The sequence below is a fragment of the Tachysurus vachellii genome, chromosome 2 (genome assembly GCF_030014155.1).
Source record: "Tachysurus vachellii isolate PV-2020 chromosome 2, HZAU_Pvac_v1, whole genome shotgun sequence".
Lineage (NCBI taxonomy): Eukaryota > Metazoa > Chordata > Actinopteri > Siluriformes > Bagridae > Tachysurus > Tachysurus vachellii.
Window position 1 is genome coordinate 7,874,150 of NC_083461.1, and position 25,534 is coordinate 7,899,683.

The following is a 25,534-nucleotide window of genomic DNA, read 5'->3' on the forward strand; positions in this document are numbered from 1 at the left end:
ACCTACTTGTCAATCAATCATTCAATTTGAGAACTTTTCATTTAGAGCGGTGTTTTTGCGTCGGTCCGTTACCGACTTGACTTTAAACCAAGTGCATTACGTTGGATCAACTAGAGCTGCTGTTGAGATGAATGGGTTTTTGTTTCTCTTCAGACACGAGCTTCTGTTCAGCTGTAAATAAGTACGGTGTATTCTACTTATAGTGTCAGAATGCTTATTATTAATGAACAACATCATCATATTAAGGATGCACCAATGAACCAGCCACTAATCGACTGAATGTTTAAAAACAGTTGGCTTTCTGGGTCCAGTCGATCAAACGAGGACGGGGAAAACGTGTCGGAAAATCACCCTGCTGCTCTGTGGAAAGAAAATGTCTCTTGATAACGGAATTGCAGTTCGTAATCTCCACACTATTAATTTCACCTGGTGGAGAACTTATAACAAAATAAGTCATCCTGTCCACAGCTCGACTGGGTTTAACTTGTTATATAGAGGATAGTTTTGGATCAAGCGGTTAAGGCTCTGGGTTGTTGATAGGTGGATCAGGGTTCAAGGCCCTTTTGGGCCCTTGAGCAAGGCCCTTAACCCTCTCTGCTTCATCTCAGCCAAAGGCTTAACCTTGGCACAAAAGCTTGAGGTGTCGTTCAGTGTAACAGTGATCTGGTTCGAGACACACCGAGGCTTTCGATGACTGATAAATCTTTAGAATGTTGACGTGTTTTCTGTTTCTAACTTTAACCCAAAGTATAAATTTTGAGGATGTGTTTACCGGAACGATGCGTTTGTTGCCATGTGACTAGCGAATCGGGTACGTTTGCTAGAAAGTGAGTAGAGAAAGTTGATTTCAGTTAGAGGGGAAGTGCAGTTGAAGTGGAAGGAATCTTTTCACCCTTGTGTGACTACCTCTACCCATTTCCAATGGTTTCTCATGTGTTTCTTCTAAACAAACCATGAAGCAGAGCTGCAATTAAAGCAGTCTAAGTAAGAGCATGTTAAACTCCTTGTCTGTAAAGCTGGAAATAAGAAAGCGCTAACATCATGAAAGCTAACGGCATTATTATTAGCGCACACTTTTACGTCCTGGCTGTAACTCGGAATTCTTCAGCCTGCAAATATTATGGAGAACATTACGGACACCTTGTTAGTGAACCCATCATTTCTGTCTGGAATATGTTTCAATTCCTTAAAAGAGACATGCTGCAGTAAGATACAGACAAGTGCAAAAGTTAGCATCCCCATGGTTTGGGTGGCAGATTTAGCAGAAGAAGGCTTCGAAAGAATGAACTACATTTTAAACTGTTTCGGTCAAGTCTCCAGAACTGATTTGAGAGTTTTTAAGGCAATGAACACTGAGTCAATTTGAATATTTTTAAATCAGAACAGTGTGTATATTTGTAGATTGTTTGCTATGCAGGGGGGCATGGTGGCTTAGTGGTTAGCACGTTTGCCTCACACCTCCAGGGTTGGGGGTTCGATTCCCGCCTCCACCTTGTGTGTGTGGAGTTTGCATGTTCTCCCCGTGCCTCGGGGGTTTCCTCCGGGTACTCCGGTTTCCTCCCCCGGTCCAAAGACATGCATGGTAGGTTGATTGGCATCTCTGGAAAATTGTCCGTAGTGTGTGATTGTGTGAGTGAATGAGTGTGTGTGTGTGTGTGTGCCCTGTGATGGGTTGGCACTCTGTCCAGGGTGTATCCTGCCTTGATGCCCGATGACGCCTGAGATAGGCACAGGCTCCCCGTGACCCGAGGTAGTTCGGATAAGCGGTAGAAAATGAGTGAGTGAGAGTGTTTGCTATGCAGGCGATGCAGGTTTTGATGCTGGTTTAGTTAAAAAGACTGAAAAGTCTGAGGGCTGTGTAGGACTGAAAACATTTATGGGTTAAAAATACAGAGATAAAAACAAAGAAAAAAATAAAAACTAAAAAAAAAAAACCTAACAATTTTCTTTTTTTTGGACCCACCTTGATTTTTCTGCAGACTTTATTATATATTTTATATAATTAATTATTATTATTATTTTTTTTACTCAAATTGGTCAAACTACAACCACAGGATTCTTCTTTTAATCTCCTACTAGTGAAGAGACATTATTACTTTCTATCAAAACTGTTTTCATGCCTTTTGTGATGATTCTGCAGATGATCTGTGGTCATTTTGGGAAAAAAACCCTCTGAACATTTGCTAGATTGTGTTCATTTCTGTAATATCAAAACCACAAAATCTTAGAAGCATTGTGTGTAAAATGTCTTAGACATGGAGAAAAAGGAGCTAAGTAAATCATTATGAAATGAAGTAAGAGAAGTTTTCTGCCTTATTACAGCTCTGTCGTTTGGCTTAGTTTACACCGTACACCTCAGGTTAGCTGCTCGCTTTCGCAGCAGAATGCCCACAACCCAAAATACACCACTTGTTGGTTCACTTGATTCTTTCTGTAATCGAATTGTGCTAGTGTTTCCTGGAAACTTACACAGAGACCACGTCGCTCGCAAACTGTCACACTGCCTGTTTTATGATACAATGATACTTTTATAACACGTTTGGGAAGTAGCATGCTACCTGAGAGGTGCTTCAGCTTCACAGGATGCCAATATTCACTCTGATTCTGTGACTGGTAATTTGCTAAAGATGCTTAAGGAACACCTTTTGAAACACTAAACGTCCTGCGGCAATAAGCTGATTTTGTCCTGAGGGTGTACATACTTTTGCACTTAACCAGATTTTCATTGCGCTGCTCACCGCAGGGGTTTATTCCCGACGTCCGAGACCGCGATTGTATTTCAAGCTAATGTTTTTTAAGAGCACCGCGTGTCCTTCCTGACGATTTGGCCTGCGAGGAAGGACATTGTAACACACACGCTAGTTTTCCCAAGGTCATGTTTTCTCGTGTGAACACAATGCCTTTGTGTAGATGTCGACCGAGAACGAACCTCCACTTGTTTATTTTGTGTCATAATTCAACTGTTCAGATTTTTCGAGGCACCGATTGGCCTGAATTTTACAGTTTTTTAATAGGATCAGAAGACTTCAGTATTTTGTCTTGTCTTGTGTGATGGTTAGCATGTTCAATTGGCCATGACCAGTCTTGGGCAAAGTGTAACATGAGAGAGATGGATGTTTGCGTGCAGGGTTTTGTAGCGATGGCTGTGGCTTCCATGCTGAGCCGCTTCCTCTTTTCGCTGGCCCACATTTCTCTGCTGCTGAAGGTGAGCTTTGTTCACTCATCTCAAAGCTGTCTCTGTGTCTCAGTCGCTCACACCTCCGTTCGCACCCACGCCTCATCCTGATTTTCGGTCTCAATGTCCTGATTTAGCCTTTTTCACTCTGACAGGTCTCTGACTTTATGATCTGACCCCGAGTTTGCACTTTGAACTGTGTGTGCAGTTTCAGACTCTCTTCCCTATCGGCTCAGATTTTTCTTTGTAACAGGAGGAAATGATTCTCGCATTAGTAATATCGGCTTAGTAGCGAAGTGTGGATGTCGCTTTTCACTGGTCATTGAACGATGAGGCGTGTGTGTTTGTGTGTGTGTTTAGTATGAATCTAAGAGCTGTATCTATAAATGCCATTTTCTCCTATTTCAGGGTGTTTTTATTGGGTCTTATTGAGCTGTAGTGTACTTCCTGTTATTTGTTTGGAATGTGTAATTATCCTGACTTTAACAAAGCACACACTGCCAGAGTGACGTGTCCTCACACACTGAGGTCCCATTAATGCGACACCTTCAAATGAACAAACGTGTGTGTGTGTGTGTGAGAGAAACTCACCACTCAGTAAAACTCACTAATGAACACGTGTGAACGTTATCGACTCGTTCGTTCCGTACAGACTTTGACCCTTATGAACCAAGGTACAAAAAAATGTAGTGAATACTCAAGATATTTGCTCTTAACAAAAAAAAAAAATAATAATTCCATAAATGATAACCAGTAAACTGCCATTCTTTTAGCACAAAAGAATTGGCCCCCTATAAAAGGAGGAATCTGGGGTTACCCTAGCTGACCTGCTGCAGCGACTGGGTTGGCTTTAGCAGGAGGATTAAGCACACAACATGCCTGTGCAATTTTCTTTCATCTTTCTATGTTTAAAATGCAGTTTGAAGTAAATCAGCATTACAGAAAAATCTAGCCAATAATTTTTTTGCCTTATGAAAACATTTATATAGCTTTTCACCAACAGACAAATATATAATGAATTTCTGCCTGTCACCAAAGCAGCTTTTCACATCAGAGATTTAGCTGAAAGAACTTGTTCATGAATGACACAGAACTGCTCTTATTGTCCTGTTCTCTCTGTACATTTTCTGTAATTACGGTAATCGGTGTGTATTTATTTAGCTGGAATTTAACTCTTAATCGCATTCAGTCTTTTTTTGGTTGACAGTTGAAGGTGTACCTAATAAACTGGCACACGTATATCCATTTACATTCACGTTCAAAATTATTTATATGTATAGCGCATTTTACAATTGACGTTGTCTCAAAGCAGCGTTACAGAACATAAACATGGAACAAAAGGTTATTAAAAAGATTAATATAAAGATTAATATAATACAAAAATTCAAGATTAATATTAGATGTATTTAAATGTGTTTGTATTTATCCCCAATGAGCAAGTCTGAGGTGACTGTGGTGAGGAAAAACTCCCTTAGATGGAAGAGGAAGAAACCTTGAAAGGAACCAGACTCCAAGGGGAACCTCATCCTCATATGGGTGACACTGGAGGGTGTGATTATAAATATACAGTCTGACAAATGTTGTATTGATGAGGAGGTTGTTGTCCTCAAAGACCACATGGAGTTAGCAGCTCCTCTTTAGTATAGCAGAGTCCAACTGGAGCTGGTAAATTGACATTTTTCTTATTAACGACTGAGGGTTAAGGGCCTTGCTCAGGGGTTTAGCAGTGACATCTTGGTCGACTTGTGATTCAAACTCACAACCTTCTGATTTTTAGTCCAACATCTTAACCACTAGGCTACCACATCCCCCATACCGTAGCCTTAGCTTTCGAGAAGAGTCTTTTCTATATGTGTTACGTTATCTTTTTTCTGTCTGTGATGAAATATATATACAGTTATTCACTGTTTATTATTAGAGGAACTCTAATACTCACTCACTCACAGACACAAACACACACACGTGTGTGCAGCACGATCAAGTAGTAGGTTATCACAAGTATCACTGAATTAGTTATGGATTGCCGGCTAGTTCAGGCTGAGTTTTAAATGAGTGAGTGAGTGAGTGTGATTAGAATGTCAGGATCGAACAAGGTTCTGACAGAGGTTTAGTTTTGATGCCATTCACCTTTGGAGGATTGGGAGGTTCGGCGTGCGTTAATAGATTTCCGGCTCTGAATTCTGTAATCTGGGAATTAGGGGGAAGTGTTTGTGATGTATGACAGTAATATTATTGCTGTGCGTCTGTATAGAGGGGATTAGAGAGTTCTGCGGGGAAAAGGATTTGGATTTTATACCAGTCATCATGAGCTAAGTAAGCGGTTTGAACACTCGCGGCTCCCACGTGAGACGACGCTTATTGTTTTATCAGAGACAGAAGGACACACACACAGGAAGAGCCACTTATTTAGAGGAAATTATGTATTGATTGGCATTGTCAACTTTTAGATAGAATAGAACATCTCAAACAGAAAAAAGTGCCAATTGTGTGTGCGCGCGCGGGTGTGTTATAATGTGCCGTAATAAACACAAGTTATTTTGTTAAGATTTACCCAAAATATTTAAGGCAACTGTTGATGTTCTCAACACTTTATTCCCGTCTCGTCATACAGTCTTGATGTTAAAGAAACGATCCTGTCTAGCCACAGGATTGGCTGTTGTTGGCTATTATAAATCCCTGTTTCCTGGTTGCCTAGCAACAGCAAATAAACACCCTGTTAAACAGTGAGCATTTAGCTGTTACAGCAGAATATCACGCACGTGAATATTTTAGAGCATGGTTAGACACGTCAGTGATTTCCTTTCTTAATTGATTCTGCGTTCATGCGCAAACCATTTGCAGTCGATCTTTTATGGCTCGAGCCCCATCTCGTCTTTTTTCTCGTAGTGAAAAAATGTCAGCGGAATTCTCAGAAAGAACATTTCTGAGCAGAAAAAGCAGCACTGTTCTCTAAGCGTGTCAAATGATTTATATAGTGAACTAGAATTTCACGTAAAATTACACAGAGATTTCTTCCTGTTTTTTTTTTTTTTTTTTCTCTTTCATTTCCTCTCTGCTCATTGGACCTATCAGTTCCCCACCATCCAGCTTTCCTCAGCTTCCAAGGCCCGTGAATCCAACCAAACTGAGCGTGACAGGAAGAGAGTGATGTCTACCCTCTTCCACATACATGAGCTCACAGATACCTCTGATTGGATAAGATTTCTCTGATTAAACCGAGAAAGTGAGTATCGCAAGTTTTACCCAAGACTCTTGGCCATGGGTGACTCTTGGCACCACTCGAAACCCCAACAGTACAATAGGGTGCGCACGCACACACAACCACACACACACACACACACACTTACTTGAAAGTGCATCCAAAATAAATTAGGACATGCCTTTATTCAGAGCCCTTTTACCAAATCAAGCAACTTAACACCTCACTGTAAGCAAAAAAATAAAAATGTTTGTCAGTGTTTGACTGTGATGCCAACTTAAGCGGAAAAAGGTGTAATCTCTGCAAGATGAAGGCTCATGGGCCATAAAGTAATACACCTGAAGTCAGAAAAGGGAGGAAATTTATATTGCTAATTATAAATCATGAAGAGATAGGATAGCTTGCACAGAGGAGTGTAACTGTGTGATGGCTGAACTGATGGTTAGAAGTATTAGATTGCACTCATTCTGCTGATTAGCTTCAGGACACAGAGAGAATTGTGGGAAAGTAATGAGTGTAAAAATCTGGAGCAGAACTGCAATGTTATTAAAGACAGTGAAGTATTCGTGAGATATCAGGGTTCTAGCGGTGTAGTGTAGACTTCAGTAGGTTTATGTGTGGCCCACAACCAGATCTTCAGGAGATGCGTTTCACTCGTCACTTCTAGCATGCTAGAAAAGGCCGAGGAGGCGGTCTATGGGCTTCTTTTTCCTTTCCTCTTTTTCCGATTTTTTAAAAAATGTATTTAATTTTTATTTAAGGACATCCATAAAAATATTTTGGTTTGCCGTAACAGTAAAAAAAAAAAAAAAAATGGTCGGTAGGTCGGTCTATATTTTTTGTTTTAAAGTTTCAATGTAAAAAAAAAAAGTACAATTTTGGTGATTACGTAGGTATGACTTTAAACAAATTACGTCACTGACTGGGTCTTCAACCCATGCCTTTGGGCGCATCATTGCAAACCTTATTTTGATGCTGGGCACATTTTTTTCCAGAACTTCGTGCCAAGTTAAAGCGGTGTCGAGCTGTTTTTAATTAATTTTTTAGATGTATTATGGTGCCCGAACTTGTTAATATTATTTTATTGCTTTTGTATTAGTTGTTTGAAGAGTAAAAAAAAAAAATGTTCAAGTCTTCGGACTTGAAGCAAAAAAAATAAAATAAATTGAGTCTGTCCTAAATTGACAGGGTCGGTCGGGTTATGGCAAACAAGAATATTTTTAAGGATGGCCTAATAATAAAATTTTGTTAATAATTACCACAAATACTTCAGCACAAATTAAAATGTTGATTATTATTATTATTATTTTTTAATTAATAAATACGACAAATACTTCAGCACTTGGTCCCTTTCTGAATGGTTTTTTTTTGTGTTTAAGGAAGAAGAAAGAGAGAGAAAATGGGTTCATGTTAATCATCACAGGGTGCTGAAATAATGTGAAAAGCTTTAGCCGGCTTTTCCTGGTGTGACTGCAGAGACTGGTTAAAAAAACTAAAATAAAGAAACAGGTAGATGGGAATAAATGTAAATATCAATTAAAATTTAACCCTGTTTAAGGGTTCAGGCAAGAAAATAATGGTGGTGTAGATTTTAGATATCCGGATCATGCATGACGTGATCATTCGGATGGCTTCTAGCAGTCGGCCCAAGACGACGAGTGACTCAAGTGAAAAAGCGTAGTAGTGTTTAAGCCCTGAAATGTTATCTTCTTCCCTGACACTTACAAATGCGTTCCTGATGTTAACCCTTGATCTGATTTGCACAAGAATCACCAACAGAAAAAAGTTAGAGGTTCACCGGTGATACTCTGAGAAATGTCAGGGCAGTGCTGAGAATGTCAGTGATGAGAGCGTGTGACTGAGATTAATGACGGCTCTACAGCTCCGACAAGCACTGACATCACTGAGGAGGGTTGTGTGTCTGTCTGGGTGTGTGTGTGTGTGTGTATGTCTGGGTGTGCATCTGCATTTGTGTGCGTGTGTTCGGGGGTGTGTGTGCGTGTGTGTTTTTTGGATGTGTTTGCATACAGTATGTGTGGGGTGTATAGATGCTTGTGTTGGTGCGTGTCTGCATATGTGTGTGTTTGTATTTGCTTGTGTTTGTACATGTGTGTGTGCGTAAGCTACACACCATGCTGTACCGTACAGTTGTATGTGTAGCAGCCTGATCAGTGCTGCATCATGACGTTAGCTGTCTGTGTGTGTAACAGGAAGACAAACAAGGGCTAGTGTGTGAGTGAATAAAGAGATGAGTGAGTGATGATCAGTCAGCAGCAGCAGCAGCAGCGTCAGATTCAGCTCTGTTCCACACCATACACTGGAACATGTAAACATGAACAAAGCCTGTGGACGTTTACTGATGAAAGGATCGATGAAGTCGATATTATCCCAGGATCTCTCTCTCTTTCTCTCTCTCCCTCTCTCTCCCCGTGTCTCCTTCTCTCTCTCTCTCTCTCTCTCTCTCTCTCTCTCTCCCCGTGTCGCCTTCTCTCTCTCTCTCTCTCTCTCTCTCGCTCTCGCTCTCGCTCTCGCTCTCGCTCTCGCTCTCTCTCTCTCTCTCTCCCTCTCCCCGTGTGTCTCTTTCTCTCTCTCTCTCTCTCTCTCTCTCTCTCTCTCTCCCTCTCTCTCCCCGTGTCTCCTTCTCTCTCTCTCTCTCTCGCTCTCTCTCTCTCTCTCCCTCTCCCCGTGTGTCTTTTTCTCTCTCTCTCTCTCTCCCTCTATTTATCCATCCATCCATCTTTCTCTCCCCCCCTCCATCCATCCATTTTTCTCTCTCCATCCATCTCTCTCTCTCTCTCTCTCTCTATTTATCCATCCATCTCTCTCTCTCTCCATCCATCTCTCTTTTTTCATCAATCCCTCTTCGTGTCTCTCTCTCTCACCCTCTCTTTGTGTCTCTCTCTCTTTCTCCGTGTCTCTCTTTCTCTATTTATCCATCCATCCATCTCTCTCTCCCTCCATCCTTCTATCTCTTTTTCTTCATCCGTCCCTCTCTGTGTCTCTCTCTCTCTCTCTCTCTCGCTCTCTCTCTCTCCATCCATCTCTCTATCTCTCTCTCTCTCTTCATCCATCCCTCTGTGTCTCTCTTTCTCTCCATCCATCCCTCTCTCCCTACCCCCAGCTCTCTCTCCATCTATCTGTCTATCTTTTTTCCTCCTGTAGTAGCTTTCTCTGTGTCTGAACAGTAACAGAAGATGATTCAGAGGCATCACCAGCATCTACTCACTACTTCTCATTGCTCACAATAGCAGCATTGTGCACACACGGGCTGCACACCACAGCACCACCGTTTCCGTTCACAGCTCATGCAGCTTCACAGTAATTTCACAGATATTTCTTGGGCTAAGGAGAGGACATGTGGGTTAATATCTGGTTTATTCTTTCACAAGTGCCTTTAAGTGCCGCTGATCATCTAAAAACTGGAACAGTGTTACAGAATACTAATGTGGACAATGGGGCAGGTTTAAAAGAACATGGTGATATAAAATCTAACGCTGCGTTTCCTCTGAGCAGGAACGCTACCAGCTAAACAAATAAATGTTATTTAATTTAATTAAATCCATTAATTTAATTACAATAAAAGTCCATTCGAGGGTAACGAGCTGCTTTGTTTATTTCTGTTTCTTTCCACAAGCCATCAGACTCCTCAATAACTGAACTGAACTGTATCGGGCACAATACACACACACACACACACACACACACACACAATCAACTGTATGGACTGCACTGACCTACACCATATACACACTCTTCCAATGTACATCCATGTGTTCAGCACCACCCATATAAAACGGTTTACATGCTGTTTTGCACACTGTTTTTGTTCTTAGCAGCAGTTATATGAGGTATTGTACAGTGTGAAAGACAGCATGTGCAATGATGATGTGTTCATTCCAGTACTTCTGCACATGCAATACAGAGCATACAGTATTTACACTGGTCAGCGCTGCTTTTGTGTATTGACTTTTGTGTATTTCTTGTAGTTTTTGTTTGCACTGTTGTTTGTCCTGCACTGTTTGCACTAGGTTGCACAGATGTACTTTATGTGGCTAGGACTAACTTAGCCCTGTCTTTTGTTTTATGTAGCACCAGAGTCCTGGAGAAACGTTGTCTCCTTTCACTGTGTACTGCGTCAGTTATATATGGCTGAAATGACAATAAAAGCTTCTTGACTTGACTTGAAATGCCGAACGTGACGCCATGCCGATTTGACATCACTCCTTAAATCTCAATCTGACGTCTTGATTTCGATGCTATTTCATGCCACAAAAGACCTACTAATTTACGTCGGGTTCACTAAGTGAAATAGTACAAATAGTAACAGCACAGTCTGTAGAGAACAGTGCGATGTTTTGCTTTAGTGTCATGTAAGAATAAAAAATATAATGGCCTCATAAGCAAGAATTTTTCACACAATGTTTTTTGAATTTTTGTGTATTATTATTATTATTATTTATTCATTCATTCATTCATTCATTCATTTTCTACCGCTTATCCGAACTACCTCGGGTCACGTGCCTATCTCAGGCGTCATCGGGCATCAAGGCAGGATACACCCTGGACGGAGTGCCAACCCATCGCAGGGCACACACACACACACTCTCATTCACTCACGCAATCACACACTACGGACAATTTTTCCAGAGATGCCAATCAACCTACCATGCATGTCTTTGGTCCGGGGGAGGAAACCGGAGTACCCGGAGGAAACCCCTGAGGCACGAGGAGAACATGCAAACTCCACACACATAAGGTGGAGGCGGGCATCGAACCCCCAACCCTGGAGGTGTGAGGCGAACATGCTAACCACTAAGCCACCGTGCCCCCTCTATTATTATTTAATTTAATTTAATTTAATTTAATTTTTTTTTGAGAGGGTGGGGGTTTGGGGCACAATAGCACCTAGCCCCGTTTGTGTGTTTGGTAGTAACCATGAACCAGCCTTCAACCACATAACACTGAATAACATTAGTTTTTTTTTTTGTTTTTTTTTTTACATAAGAGGACAAAGGGCCTCTCAATGTTAAGCAGTTCTCATTGATGCTGTCACTAATTTATGTTTCGTGAGTCGCAAGAGATTAAATATGAGTCACCTGTCTGTCAGTTTGCCGTCAGAAGAATTTTTAAGGCTGTGGGTCAGCGTGTTGCTGAATGGAGATGAGCATGTACAGTACCAGAAAAGCGCGAAGACGGACAATAAACTCGGGTCATCAAAGCACCACTTTATATCTTTACTTTCTTTACGTTGTAATGTGTCACTTGTTCATCTGCTAGTTTTGTTCACCTGGACCTTTTAGTCCTACAATAAAAAGAACAGCAGGTTACTACTTCTGTAGTGGTTTTTTTTTGCTGATTATAACGAATTACTCCACATTAATTCAAATCACAACTAAACCAGAAAGAAATCTACTTTAATTACGCTGGTTTCAGTCCCATGCGGCATCCAGAAAACCCAGTGTAATCTGTTACGTTAACGAACCGACAACACAAAGTAACAGCGATCTGAACGTGTTTTACTCTGAATAATTTCCATCAGACAAAGAAGCCGGCAAACTGCGCACTGGGGAAATCTCCAGAGAAGAATCTTTTCTTACAATTCAAGGGAAAAAAAGCTGAACAAATAATCTTATCATGGCTTGTAGCACAAAGCAGCAAATGCTGGCTAGGTGAGAAAATATCTCCAGAAATCGAGGGGAGGGAAAATATCAGCTCCTTCCCACTTTTATTTTTCTTGACAATCAGCCGCTATTGTTCATTGACGAGCGATTTACTAAAACCCGCTTTTCTCCACTGCAGCTCTACTCAACTCTACTTAATCCTGAGTAACTAATAAAGTTAGCTATTGTGCTTCATTTAATATCAGACCCTCCAGGAGTTGTTGTTGTTTTTGTATTTATTCTGGCTAAAAGTCTGCATCTTTTTTTTTTTTTTTTTTTTCCCCTACCTTTTTTTTTAGTCTACTTGAATTCTTAAAATTGTATGCACAGGATTAAACTTCTGCCACTGAAGACTCGTGTAATTACTTTGCACGAGTGCTGCACTCTCGTTCCATGCACATGAACCGAAGAGGATGAATACGTTTTGTGACCTCACATATTGACCCCTCTGGGACCAAATCTGCAGAAAATCTGTAAGTTTAAAAAAAAAAAAACTCCTCCAAATATGAGTTTGCTTGATTATGCTTTAATTTCTTGCTGGTGCATGCACATGGTCTGGTAAACAAATGTTGACACACACATGCTTTTAATGAATTCGTGAGTTCATGCAGATTTAAATTGTATGTAAATAGTTTGATAGTTGTGTTTTTTTTCCCCCTCACAAATGTGACATTACATGTGACAAAATAGCACACAAGCACAAATGGTAATTTTTTCCCCAAACTCTTCAGTGTTCTTCGTGTCTTTTGTGATGTTGTGATGGAGAGATAAGATTCTTCCCTCAAATTGTGTGCATAAAACCTGAGCGAATATTATTTCAGATTTTGTGAATTCTCTGCGAAATGAAACTCTTGTATATTGTCTCTGTTCTGTCGTGTCTGCTAGATGCTTTCATTTATGATGAAGTGCGTACAGATTCAGTCGGTCAGATATAACGATTGTTGATTCTGAGAGAGAGAGACACAGCGAAGACTCTGAGAGAGAGAGAGAGAGAGACACAGCGAAGACTCTGAGAGAGAGAGACACAGCGAAGACTCTGAGAGAGAGAGAGAGAGAGAGAGAGACACAGCGAAGACTCTGAGAGAGAGAGAGAGAGAGAGAGAGAGAGAGAGAGACACAGCGAAGACTCTGTGAGAGAGAGAGAGAGAGAGAGAGAGAGAGACAGCGAAGACTCTGTGAGAGAGAGAGAGAGAGAGAGAGAGACACAGCGCAGACACCGAGAGAGAGAGACACAGCGCAGACACCGAGAGAGAGAGACACAGCGCAGACACCGAGAAAGAGAGACACAGCGCAGACACCGAGAGAGAGAGACACAGCGCAGACACCGAGAGAGAGAGACACAGCGCAGACACCGAGAGAGAGAGACACAGCGCAGACACCGAGAGAGAGAGACACAGCGCAGACACCGAGAGAGAGAGACACAGCGCAGACACCGAGAGAGAGAGAGAGACACAGCGCAGACACCGAGAGAGAGAGAGACACAGCGCAGACACCGAGAGAGAGAGAGACACAGCGCAGACACCGAGAGAGAGAGAGACACAGCGCAGACACCGAGAGAGAGAGAGACACAGCGCAGACACCGAGAGAGAGAGAGACACAGCGCAGACACCGAGAGAGAGAGAGACACAGCGCAGACACCGAGAGAGAGAGAGACACAGCGCAGACACCGAGAGAGAGAGAGACACAGCGCAGACACCGAGAGAGAGAGAGACACAGCGCAGACACCGAGAGAGAGAGAGACACAGCGCAGACACCGAGAGAGAGAGACACAGCGCAGACACCGAGAGAGAGAGACACAGCGCAGACACCGAGAGAGAGAGACACAGCGCAGACACCGAGAGAGAGAGACACAGCGCAGACACCGAAGACATGTTTCCACCTAACTCTATCCTCAGCATCCTCTATTCTCACACCAATTACCTTTGTCCTCATTTAACACATCCATATAATCTCCTCTTTGGCCTTCTTCTTGGCTTCTTACCTGGCAGCTCCACCTCCAACATCCTATCTTTGTTCATTGTATAATACACACACATTATTACTTTCATGGATTATTACCTTTTTATACAGATGACCCTTTTTTTTAATACAACTTGATTCACGTTTTCATAAAATAAATTCTGTAATTTTATAACTGAGAAACACGTGACAGAAGTATAGACTGTTATGATTGGCTATCAGGTCAAGTTTACCAAGATTTGTCTGAAAATTGGCTTTTCCGGCTCATTTGTAGGAAGTCCTGGCTGTGAGAAGACACCATTAGCTGACGTGTGTTGTCTCCGTAGGCTCGGTCCTGTTACTGGCGTGGGCGTTAAATGCCCTGAGCTTGGGAAAACTGTTCAGTCTCCATTCATTATAAGCATGACCCTCTGTGTTTGAAGGATGGTGTGTTGCTTTCCTCTGACACCCCTATCCTCCACCGCCCCTCCGCACCATTATATCTCATCTCCTATCCCTCATTATCTCATCTACTCTCTTTTTCTTTCTCGCTTTCAAACGCACAGTGATCCTTTCAGAATCTATAGCATGCCATCAGCAGTACCTTTGATTGTTCTCCTCATGATACACGGATAAAGTTGTTATCTTCTGGAATTTTCTCAGCCTCTGTCTGGCGCGAATCGATCGTCGACGTTCCACCTGTTTTTCCTTGACTTTCTTAACCTTTACTGGCATTTCCAATCAAATGCCTATAGCTTCACAGCCGATAATTGTGCCATATGTTTATTCCTGGTGCCGTATTGAACGGATTAGGGGTTTGTTTACTCGCTGCAAGACGTTAAATGATGAGAATTTGGTTCCTATTCATTAGCTGCCTTGAGAGAAAACAAACTGACCTCCAGTTAAAATGCACTTTGCAATAATTTAGCTCTTGAAGCATATAGTTAAGGATTTATGCAGTCTCTGTTTCCTGGGTAAAAAATATTAGCTTAGTGAGTTATTAACATGCTTGTTTCTGTGTATGTAAGACTGAATTATGCCTTAAAGATCATTTTATAAGAAGAATTTACAAATAAAGAGAATCTTTATTCCAGTCAGTGAGGATTGGGGTAAATCCTTGGGGTAAAAGATATTATGAAGCCTGCAAGAGTGTTTTGTTCAGCACTAGGGTACTGCCATGGGTACTGCCTTGGGTACTGCCTTGGGTACTGCCTTGGGTACTGCCTTGGTTACTGCCTTGGTTACTGCCTTGGTTACTGCCTTGGTTACTGCCTTGGTTACTGCCTTGGTTACTGCTTTGGGTACTGCTTTGGGTACTGCCTTGGGTACTGCTTTGGATACTGCTTTGTGAGTTCCCTGGGACAGACACCAGGTTTCCCAGGACTCTGTATGCAGTACTGGGGTTTTTTTGTATACAGGTGGTGTTAAAGCTTGTGTTGGAGCAGGGTTTTCCTTGTGCTGAAGAAGTCTAAGCACGCTTGTGTCTATGATGGGGTCTCTGACAGCGAGCTGTAATATCCCAGCCTGTCTGTTTGAGAGTAAAAGGACACGCTTATTAGAACGCAGCCGGAGATCTGGCAGCCACCTCTCTGTGCTGCTGAGAATAACACTTTGATTCTGTCTGTAGTGTAGTCTGACTTTCTGTTCACCTCACATCCCTCCACTCCATCCTCCCACCTTGTTGCTCCTTCGCTTTGTGTACTGTTAAATGCCAGGTTAATTGCAGCAGCACTGTCTGAGCAGCTGTACAGATAAACATGATGGATTACGGAATATAATTGATTTAATGTGGGAACAGGGACCTGTGGCACTATGTGAAGTTGGTGAGCTCTTTTGTTTCTGCCAGCAGCCATTTAAAACTCTCAGGCCTGTGTCTGAGCATTACAGCCTCCAATTAGCTTCTGTTAATGGAAAGACTAAAAAAGGAATTACTGCTGTGTACTTTGTTCAGGCTGCTTTTTTTCCTCCGTCGTTGCCGTCACGTAGGCAGGGTTCGATGCAGTAGATGCCGGTTGAAATGTCTGATGGGTTTAAAATAGAAAACAGAACATTTTCTATCAGTTGTCTGTCAGAGTTTTCAAATTCTACACAAGGATTTCTTACATTTTAAATCGTCTAGCTCAGGGGTCGGCAACCTTACACACTCAAAGAGCCACTTGGACCCCTTTCCCACAGGGGAAAAAAAACACAGGGAGCCACAAAACCCATTTGACATCTAAAATGAAGAGAACACTACATATATCGTTTTTTACCTTTATGGAAAGTATAGAAAAACTGTAGTGTGTTGCATTTATGAAATCAATGAACTGCTACCGAGTAAACGAAATTTTATTTCTGCAAGCAAACAAAAATAATTTGAACAGTTTGAACTAACCTTAACAAAAAAGAGGCCTAATTGAGTCCTCTTCGTATTCATGACATCAAAATTTTAACTTGCCGGCTGCAGCAAACCAAAACTGCGTCTGCTTCTGTGTGTCGGATTTCGCAAGTCGGCATTTATGACGCATATTTTGAGCGACAAAAAAAATTAAACACGGTTTATTTTAATGTTACAAGAGCATCATAATCTTAGATTTTTTTTTAAAAACTAACTAACTAAAATAAAATAAATATATAAATTAAATATTTTTCTTAATCTACAGGGAGTCGCAGCAGAGGGATGAGAGAGCCACTTGCGGCTCCGGAGCCGCGGGTTGCTGACCCCTGGTCTAGTGGACCACAAGAGCAGGAATGTCAGCTTAAAACGGGTGTTTAATATATCTGCTGTTTAAGATATGGTCTAATTTTGGTTATTTCATGTGTCCAGAGTCCAGTCCAGTGTCCAGTATAGTTGATTGGAACAACTATAGGGATTTTTTTTCTGTAAACTAAAGGCATAACTACATTACACACTCGAGTCTGATTGGTCAAACCACTTCTAACAGTCCGATACTACGTGATCGCATGCACATTTTCCAGCTGCCTCTCTCTGCTCGGTTAATCCCTAAAACCTTTACCAAACCTGAGTCGCGCTTCACAGCCAAGGCTGCGTTCATATCACCAGTTTGTGTGCACAAAGCCGAACTGATAAAATCCGAAGTTCTGAACGATATCTCATTCCTCTCATATCACATGAATCCCCAGTTTGCCCATCCTTTGCCTTAAGACACTCTTTACTGTTACTGTCCATCTTTGTTTATTTGCTGTGATTGTTCTACCTTTATTGAGGAGGTTAAACATCTGGATAGACAGAGAATTAATAGTAGAGATTTGGCCTCTAAAATGAACAAGTTTGTATTTTTCTTTTCTTTGATGCTGCTTTTTTTTTTTTTTTTTTCCAGCAGTGGTGTAACTCGTAGTTGATCGCTTACTTTTTGTGTATGCAAACGTCTGTGCCCGTGATAGCCTAAGATTTCTTTTTTTGGCTGTTGGAGTGGATCACCATGTTGTCTACAGCTGTTTTAGCTGATCCACCCCAGGGTTTGTTGCACTTTGATGCACAAGGTTGTAAAAGAAAAAAAAAATATTACACCTTAATCCAATCTAGCCATTTTTTTCTGGAATCACTTAACAAGGTGTTTTTACACACACGCACACACACACACTGCGCTCACTCATTTACTCACTCACTCACTCAAAATTTTTGCACAGTTCTGTGTAAACTTTAAAAATTCCTGGAGATCAGTTTTCTGAAATTCTCAATCTGGATCATCTGGGACCAACAAACATGCCAGGGTTAAAATCTGACATTTTTTTTCCATCTTCTGATTGATGTGAACAGGTACTGAAATTTTTTGACCTGTACATGCATTGTGCCACTGCCACATAATTGGCTGATTGGATAACTGCAGATGCAAAGGTGTTCCTAATCCAGTGGATGCCATGTTCTTCTTGTCATTAAGTCTTGTGTCTTGTATGCTATAATATGGATATAGACATCATAACACAATATAACAATCTGTTATTTTTTTAGTTGAAGCAGTGCCTGCTAGGACTCCGTGTGCGGCATTTAACATTACGTTATTTATCTAAAAATCCTGACTCCTTTTCAGCTCAGTAACATTGTCTTGTAGGCTGTCCAGGTTGCAGGACTGATTTTATTACTCCTCCTTATTTCCTATTATTTCAGTGATTGAGAGGTGATGCTCAGCCTTTATAAAGCTGTAAGCGGATTCTGATAGTGTTTCTCTCTGAGCCAGCAGGGGTCATTCACTGTGGCTTATTGGAGAATTTCAGTGGCTTTTTTTTTGGAGTATTATGACCACTGACCAAGCCTCCTGCTGTGTGTGTGTGTGTGTGTGTGTGAGATAGCAAGACAGGACAAAAAATGGCCCTGCCACAGGGAATCCTGCTCTGGGTTTCTCCTGCAGGCTTCTCAATGCTCTCTGTTCATTCAGAGCCACGGCGGATGGAGAAATAGTGCTTTACAATGCGAAAACTGGGCAGCACAGTGCCACTCGGGAGCGCTGCAAGGCTTATGGAGCTCTTCATCCTGCCAAACTACCCCCCACACACACACACTATCACACACTCTTCTTCAGACTCATTCTCTATGCCTCTTTAATTCCTCTCCGATTTTCTCGGTTGGTGGCAAATGTTTTTCTCTTTCTCTGCTTTCTCTTTGCTTTCTTCTGTCTGTCTCTCTCTCTCTCTCTGTCTCTCCTCCTTAATAACCTGTTGCAGATATATGCACATGGATTAGAGCTGGATATTGGCCTCTTTGCCAGCTTCACTTTTAATTCTAATCACATCACTATTGAGTTGAGCTAATATGCAGTAGCCGTGAGTGTGTGGGCGCGTTCATAAGTAAGCTGAGCACTTGCGCCTAATTATGCATGATCCTTATCCATCCCTAGTGCAGATAAACAGTGCCTGTTTGTCCTTTTGAGGTATATCATATATATATATCATTTGGCCACGTTGAGGGGGAGCTTATTATATACTAACATTGTGACAAAAGTAATAGAAGCTCTGTGTAATAATATTTTGAACTCTAAAATACTGTCGTGCCTACATTTTAAGCTCCGTAACACAAATATTAAAGGCAGGGTCTCCGATTTTTGAAAGCCAATGTCGACATTTGAAATCACCAAAACAAACACGCCCCTAACCCAAACGGGTCCCACCCCTGTATTGATAGCTCCGCCCACACATGCATAAGTAACCCAGGCAACTAATGGAAAGAAATGTCTATCATAGCTGAAGGGAAGAACAATACGATTGCAGATAAACAAACAAGCAAAAATGACACAAGCATAATCATGCAAAGGACAAAGGCATATATTAGTTCTGTGTAACAAAGCAAAACCAACGTTACTCACCTATCGAGAAGGAAAAAAGCACCTCGGCCTCTTAAGTAAAGTTGAATTTCCTGAGTCAATAACTTCTGAGCTAAACGCTGTTGCTACACGAAACACGGTTGTAGCTGCATCTCTACATTACTACGATAGAAAAGAGGTGTTATTTGTGTAGTAACAGCGTTTAGATCAGAAGTTATTGACTCGGGAAACTCCAATCTGTGAATATGTGACCAACTTCCTGCTCCTTCAGTTCTCTCCAGCGCTGGAAAGCTGATCCTATATTAACACGTCCTACTTCTTGCCTTATCGTAAGCCTTTCTTCACTTTCTTTCTTTGTTTTTATCCTCCGTATTAATGTTAAAACCGCTTTCTGCTAACGTCACACATGCGCACTGAACACTCTCTCTGCCACATATTGACAAGACACGCCCCTTTCTGCTCATTGGCTACACGTTTGTTTTGATTTTTGTTTATTATCGGCCCGACTCAGTTTTCTGAAGCATTTCTCAAAAATCGAAGACCCTGCGTTGTTGAGCGAAGGCCAAACAGATAGAATCTTATTCATTTCTAAAGCTGAAATACTGGTTTTGTTTTGTTTTTACGCTTCTATCTGTCTGTTTCATATAATGCTATTATAATTGAGCAAGAATGTGAGCATCCACTTTGTAGTTGATTGATTAAGAGTAATGCAAAAAAACATGCAGATACAGGTCAAGAGCTTGACACAACAGTCTGTAGAGTTTCTATAAAAAACATCAGTGAGCTGTGGAAATGCCCAGTCGGTTAGGGAGTGCAGGAGAGAATGTGATGTAAATAAAGTTATTGCTCTTTACAACCATGGTGAGTAGAAAAGCATCTCACAATGGAGAAAATGTCAAAACCTTACACAGATCTGCAGAAGACCACATTGAGTTTGACTCTCGTCAACCAGGAACAGGAATCCAGGATATCTGAAGGCTAAAATAACATCACCTGAACTTTTTCTGATCTATTGTGTAAACTCTGAGAGATCACTACATCGCTGTCTGTCAGCATGTCAATATAACACGGATGTAGATTGTCCTTTGTGGTATATTCATCCTGGATTGTAATTGGTCTACAGATAAGTTGTGACATTAGTGAGGTCATGGTATGGATGTGAATGTTGCCTGTTTCAGCTATTAACTTCTATGATGCGACTTTGATGATCTTGGGGTTTTTTTTTTGTTTTATATCCAAATGGCCACCTTTTTTTTTATTTATTTATTTATTTTTAATTTTAAGGCTCATCATTGAATCACATGAATCACTATTATAAATCTCTTTAACTTGAAGTAAAGTAGATTGAATAAGCAATTTTTTAATGTTTGTTTTTGAGCACTAAGGACAGGGTTGAACGGTTTTAATGGTTATACGAGGTTGTAAAATAAATCATATAAACAGTTCTAGAAAGTTCTGGTCATTTTCACACTGAATAAAAAAAAAGTAATTTTTTTATTCTGTCAATAATTGTAAATTTTTTATTTTTTTTTATTATAAAAAAAATCTTTTTTCATGTATTATGTGAGTATAATATTTATATTGTTTTTTCTCCACTCACTCTCATCTTCTACCGCTTATCCGAACTACCTCGGGTCACGGGGAGCCTGTGCCTATCTCAGGCGTCATCGGGCATCAAGGCAGGATTCACCCTGGACGGAGTGCCAACCCATCGCAGGGCACACACACACACACTCTCATTCACTCTCGCAATCACACACTACGGACAATTTTCCAGAGATGCCAATCAACCTACCATGCATGTCTTTGGACCGGGGGAGGAAACCGGAGTACCCGGAGGAAACCCCCGAGGCACAGGGAGAACATGCAAACTCCACACACACAAGGTGGAGGCGGGAATCGAACCCCGACCCTGGAGGTGTGAGGCGAACGTGCTAACCACTAAGCCACCGTGCCCCCTGTTTTTTCTCCAGAAACCTAAAAAAATACTCTTCTTGCTTTCTGAACCATTAATTAATGATTAATCATCTACTTATTAAGGTCAGATAAGCTATTTATAGATACTAAATAAATCTAAATTGACCCGTACCGTGAAAGCATGAAATATGAACAGTATGTACAGTAAGGGTTAAAATGAATTCTGAAACATTTTCCGAAGAAGCACAATGGAGGTGCTCTTTTCTCTCTGTCACCCTTTTTTGCTTTTCGGGTTGTATTCGTTCTGTCAGTGACACACCAAAGTCTTTTTTCTCTTCTATTGTTCCTGCTTTCTTGCTTGCTCTTCCTCCCTCCGTCCGTCTGTCTCTGTGTTTTTTACGCTCTTCGCATGCGTATGGACGCAGGACGGCAGCAGAACAAAAGCAAATGAAAGGTCCTGGTTGGAACGGAGACGTGGTGGAGGTGGTGTACTGTGCTGATTAGATTTCTCTGCTGTCCGCTGGACACGGGACTCAGCCGGGTGATGCATTCAGCCATGATCCAGGCTCCTGCATGCTGAAACATGCACTCTTTAATGAATTTCCTTGCTCAAATACTACTCTGGTCTTCAAAAGTTGGACATTTTTTAAAGGCATGAATATATATACGTTGCATTTATGAGCATGTAGGAATTTCCTACATTCTCATATTGGAATTATTTAGGTGTTATGTTATGATATACATGATGATTTATGTTTTATATAGTTGTTACCCCAAAAGATGTTTTTCTTCACTCAAGAAAAAAGAAACAATCACAAAATACGTAATCGAAATTTAAAATGAAGTGAATATAAAGACCAAACTCCCGGGTTCGTTAACATCAAACTATCCACAAATTTTTCCAGTTTGTCCACTTTTTCTCAGCTCTGACCCTGAGCCGCCTATGAATGGATTAATAATTTATATGGGCCGAGATATATTTGCGTAGTCATTAGTATACTCGCATGCCCCACCCAAGTATAATTCAGTCCAGTTCAATTTTATTTGTGTAGCGATTTTTATAGTCATTAAACAGCTTCACAGAAATTTAGGAAATTATAAATTATACCCATTAATTTATACGTTTAAACGGGAAAGATATTGCAAGCCATGTGTGTCCAAGTGTGTTTGTTTATATCATGTGGCAGTTTTGACCTAGTGGGGACTTTTGGCTGTTCCCATTAAGAAACATTCATTTTTTTTTAAAAAAATTGCAACTTAAAAGAATTGTTGTGATCAAAAATCAACAATTATTTCCTTTTGGTTTCTGAAGGAAAGGTTAGGTTGGGTGTAACAGTTCCCTGTATTATATCAGTAGATCAACCTCACAAAGTTGGCCAGACGTAGGTGTCTGGGTGGGTTGGTGGGTGTCCGTCAATAATAGTTGCACTACTATTACGACTTCAACCATTCACTGAAGAAACAACTTCTTTTGTTGATATTTGACCGATTCGTTGTAGGTAGATTGCAAATAAACCTTTATATAACAAGTGCCACTGTTTTATTTTGCCCTGTAAGAGTGAGAGCTTGAGAGTTATCGATGATAAACTTTTGAGGATTCGTTGTTTGTAACTTCACGGTTCTGGGATATAATTTTAGTTATTTAAAACTGTTTATATGAAAAGTGTTTGCAGTTTTATGGAGATCTGACTGACGGTGAGTAAAGAAAAGCAGTAGTGTGTGTGTGTGTGTGTGTTAAGAGGTTACTCTATACGAGTGCTGTCGTAATGGTGTCACCACTCATCTTATGTAATACGCTATTCAGTGTTTTTTCTCATACATCGTGTGTGTGTAGGTGTGTATGGGTTTGTGTTTGTCTTGTAGCTCAAACTCTAATAATTAAAGAGGGGGATAAAATAAATCGGACCATCATTTTTTACACACTTGTACTAGTATGTATGCTTACAGTGTAACTGCCTCGTTGGCTGTCGTATCAGTTCCTCTAACCATACAGGTCACTTGATATGTAAAGCTTTGATACGTAGTTTTAAGTTTTAAACATATTAGTGTCACTACCAGATTAACCGGCAGTTATCTCACGCTAGCATAATTAGTTCAGGATCAAGAATACTATCAAGCTAAAACTCTATAGGCTAGTTTGTACAGCAACCAAACCACACCACTGTTCATTCTTATCATTAGTGCTCTTTTAGGTGTTTAGTGAAGAGGTGGGGCGTCAGTCTGCATTTGAAAGCAGATTTGACTCACTGTTTGGACAGCCACAGGAAGTTCATTCCACCATCTGAATGCCAGGGTGATGCAAGTCTTCCTTGTACCAGGTTACAAGGTGGATTCATGCTGCTTGTTTCAAATGCAGTAGTGAAATGGGTCGATAAGCACCTACAGCTGGGTGAGGCTTTACGCATGAGTAAAGTACTTGTGGTTTAAATTTGATACAGGCAGCTGCAGGATGTCAGTTGAGAAAACATAGAAATGGGGTGTTATGGGAGAGCTCGGGGAGGGGGAAATGATGTAACGCAGCTGCATGGTGGCTTTGCATCACTGGTTAAGTAGGGCTGAGGTGGGTCTATAAAGTACTCCAAGGATGTATGTGTGTTTGTGTGAAAGATACTTGTACGATCGTGTATTAGGAATGGCAGTATTGAGTTTTGTTTTATTTTTATTTATTTATTTATTTATTTTTTGATAATTCATGTCGGTTACAGTCTTCCACTATAAATTTTCAGCTGCTTGGTTCCCAGAAACTGACCACTAATTAAGTACGTAAAAGCCAGTTGGGGTGAGTCTACAATCCAACTGCTAAATCAACTTACCTGTGAAATGGATCTCTGTTTTGCTCTTTACCACTTTCTTTACACACATCCCTGAAATTCAAGGACCTCTGCTAAAGACTCCGGTGTGACACCTCATGGTGACCGTAAAGCTGCTCAGTCTGGCTGCCCGAGGGTCGGCCTGTGAACCCTGCCAATGTGAGGAAACTGAGAATACCAGAAAGGGACTAATGAACAGAGAAAAAAAGAGTGCAAAAGATTACCTTTATTTAATAAGCTTGCCCGATGCTTTAGTTTGTGAGACCTGCCTGTAAACGTCTTTCATCACACCACATGACATCAGAGACCACATGACGGTAAACTCATAACTAGTGTGTTTGTTTGCACAGAGAAAGCTTTTGAACATGCAGGAACTATATATTTGCTTGATACTTATTTATCAGTTATGCTCGGTTATTAATAATCATTTGTATTTATCTCTCCTCAAAGATTTATTCAAGTAAATTTTAGCGTAGTGATAAACTTTTTTTTTCCTGATTCCTTCCGTTTTTCTCTCCTATGTGTGATGCACATACTGTGACCCTCACTTTACTCTTTTAGCACTGACTTCTGCCTTGTAGCTAACTGTACAGGCTACAGGTAAATCAAGAAAAAAATTGCTACCGTACTACTAAGAAGAAAGGAAAATCTTTTTTAATATTATAAGTGACATGACTATCGTTATTGCTGATTACTCCCTTTCAATTAATCACACCCGCTTTGTTGGCCTGAAGTCATCCTTGTTGTTCTGTGTAAAATGTCTACATGCATGTTATGTTTGTAAGTAATTTGTATTTTGTGTTTTATGATACCTGCCTTAGGACAACGGATGAAATTTAGCTATTGTGACGCTCATTGCTGATTTGTTGATCAATGTGCACTGTCCTAATTCAAATTAAAAATAAATAAATAAATAAAATAATAAATCCTCTTACTCGCTTTAAACATTACATAATAGCTTTACGGTTTATACAGTAGACACAGAAATGTCTAAACCCTCAATAATCCCTAATAATAGTGCCCCAGCACTTTACATCTCTCTTGATTCACTTTGAATAAAAGTTATTGTTAAAAATAAAATTATTTAAAAAATACATTATTGAGAGAGGAGCTTTTCGGCTATCCCGGATTTTAAATGTGTTTGACAAAATCCAGCCAATAGTTAATAATAATAAAAATTAATCCAAACTAAATAGATCATTTTTTTTCCCCTCAAAACTGCTTTTCAGTTCATTCCAACAGTTATCACCTTCCTCATGGTTGCAAAATGTCTACCTAATATTCTACCCTGTGTATTGGTATAAAGAGAGTAGTTTTAGAAAAGGAACATTTATTCTATGGGGATTTTCGGGCAAATATATAAAACTGTATTGCATGAATGGGTATTTGATTTGTATTGAATTTGTCAGTTAAAGGTTGGGTTTATGATGTTTGAAAGCCAATGTTGACATTTGAAATCACCAAAACAAACACAAATGGGTCCCACCCCTGTATTAATAGCTCCGCCCACACATACATACACAACCCAGGCAACTAATGGAAAGAAATGTCTCTTTATCATAGCTGAAGGGAAGAAC

General features: G+C 40.6%; 1 protein-coding gene across 2 annotated transcripts in view; it reads left to right on the plus strand.

The window, feature by feature from the left end:
* The window catches only part of dock1 (dedicator of cytokinesis 1), a 271,575-nt gene that overhangs the window by 18,875 nt on the left and 227,166 nt on the right, over positions 1–25,534 (plus strand). The gene's annotated exons all lie outside the window — the stretch shown is intronic.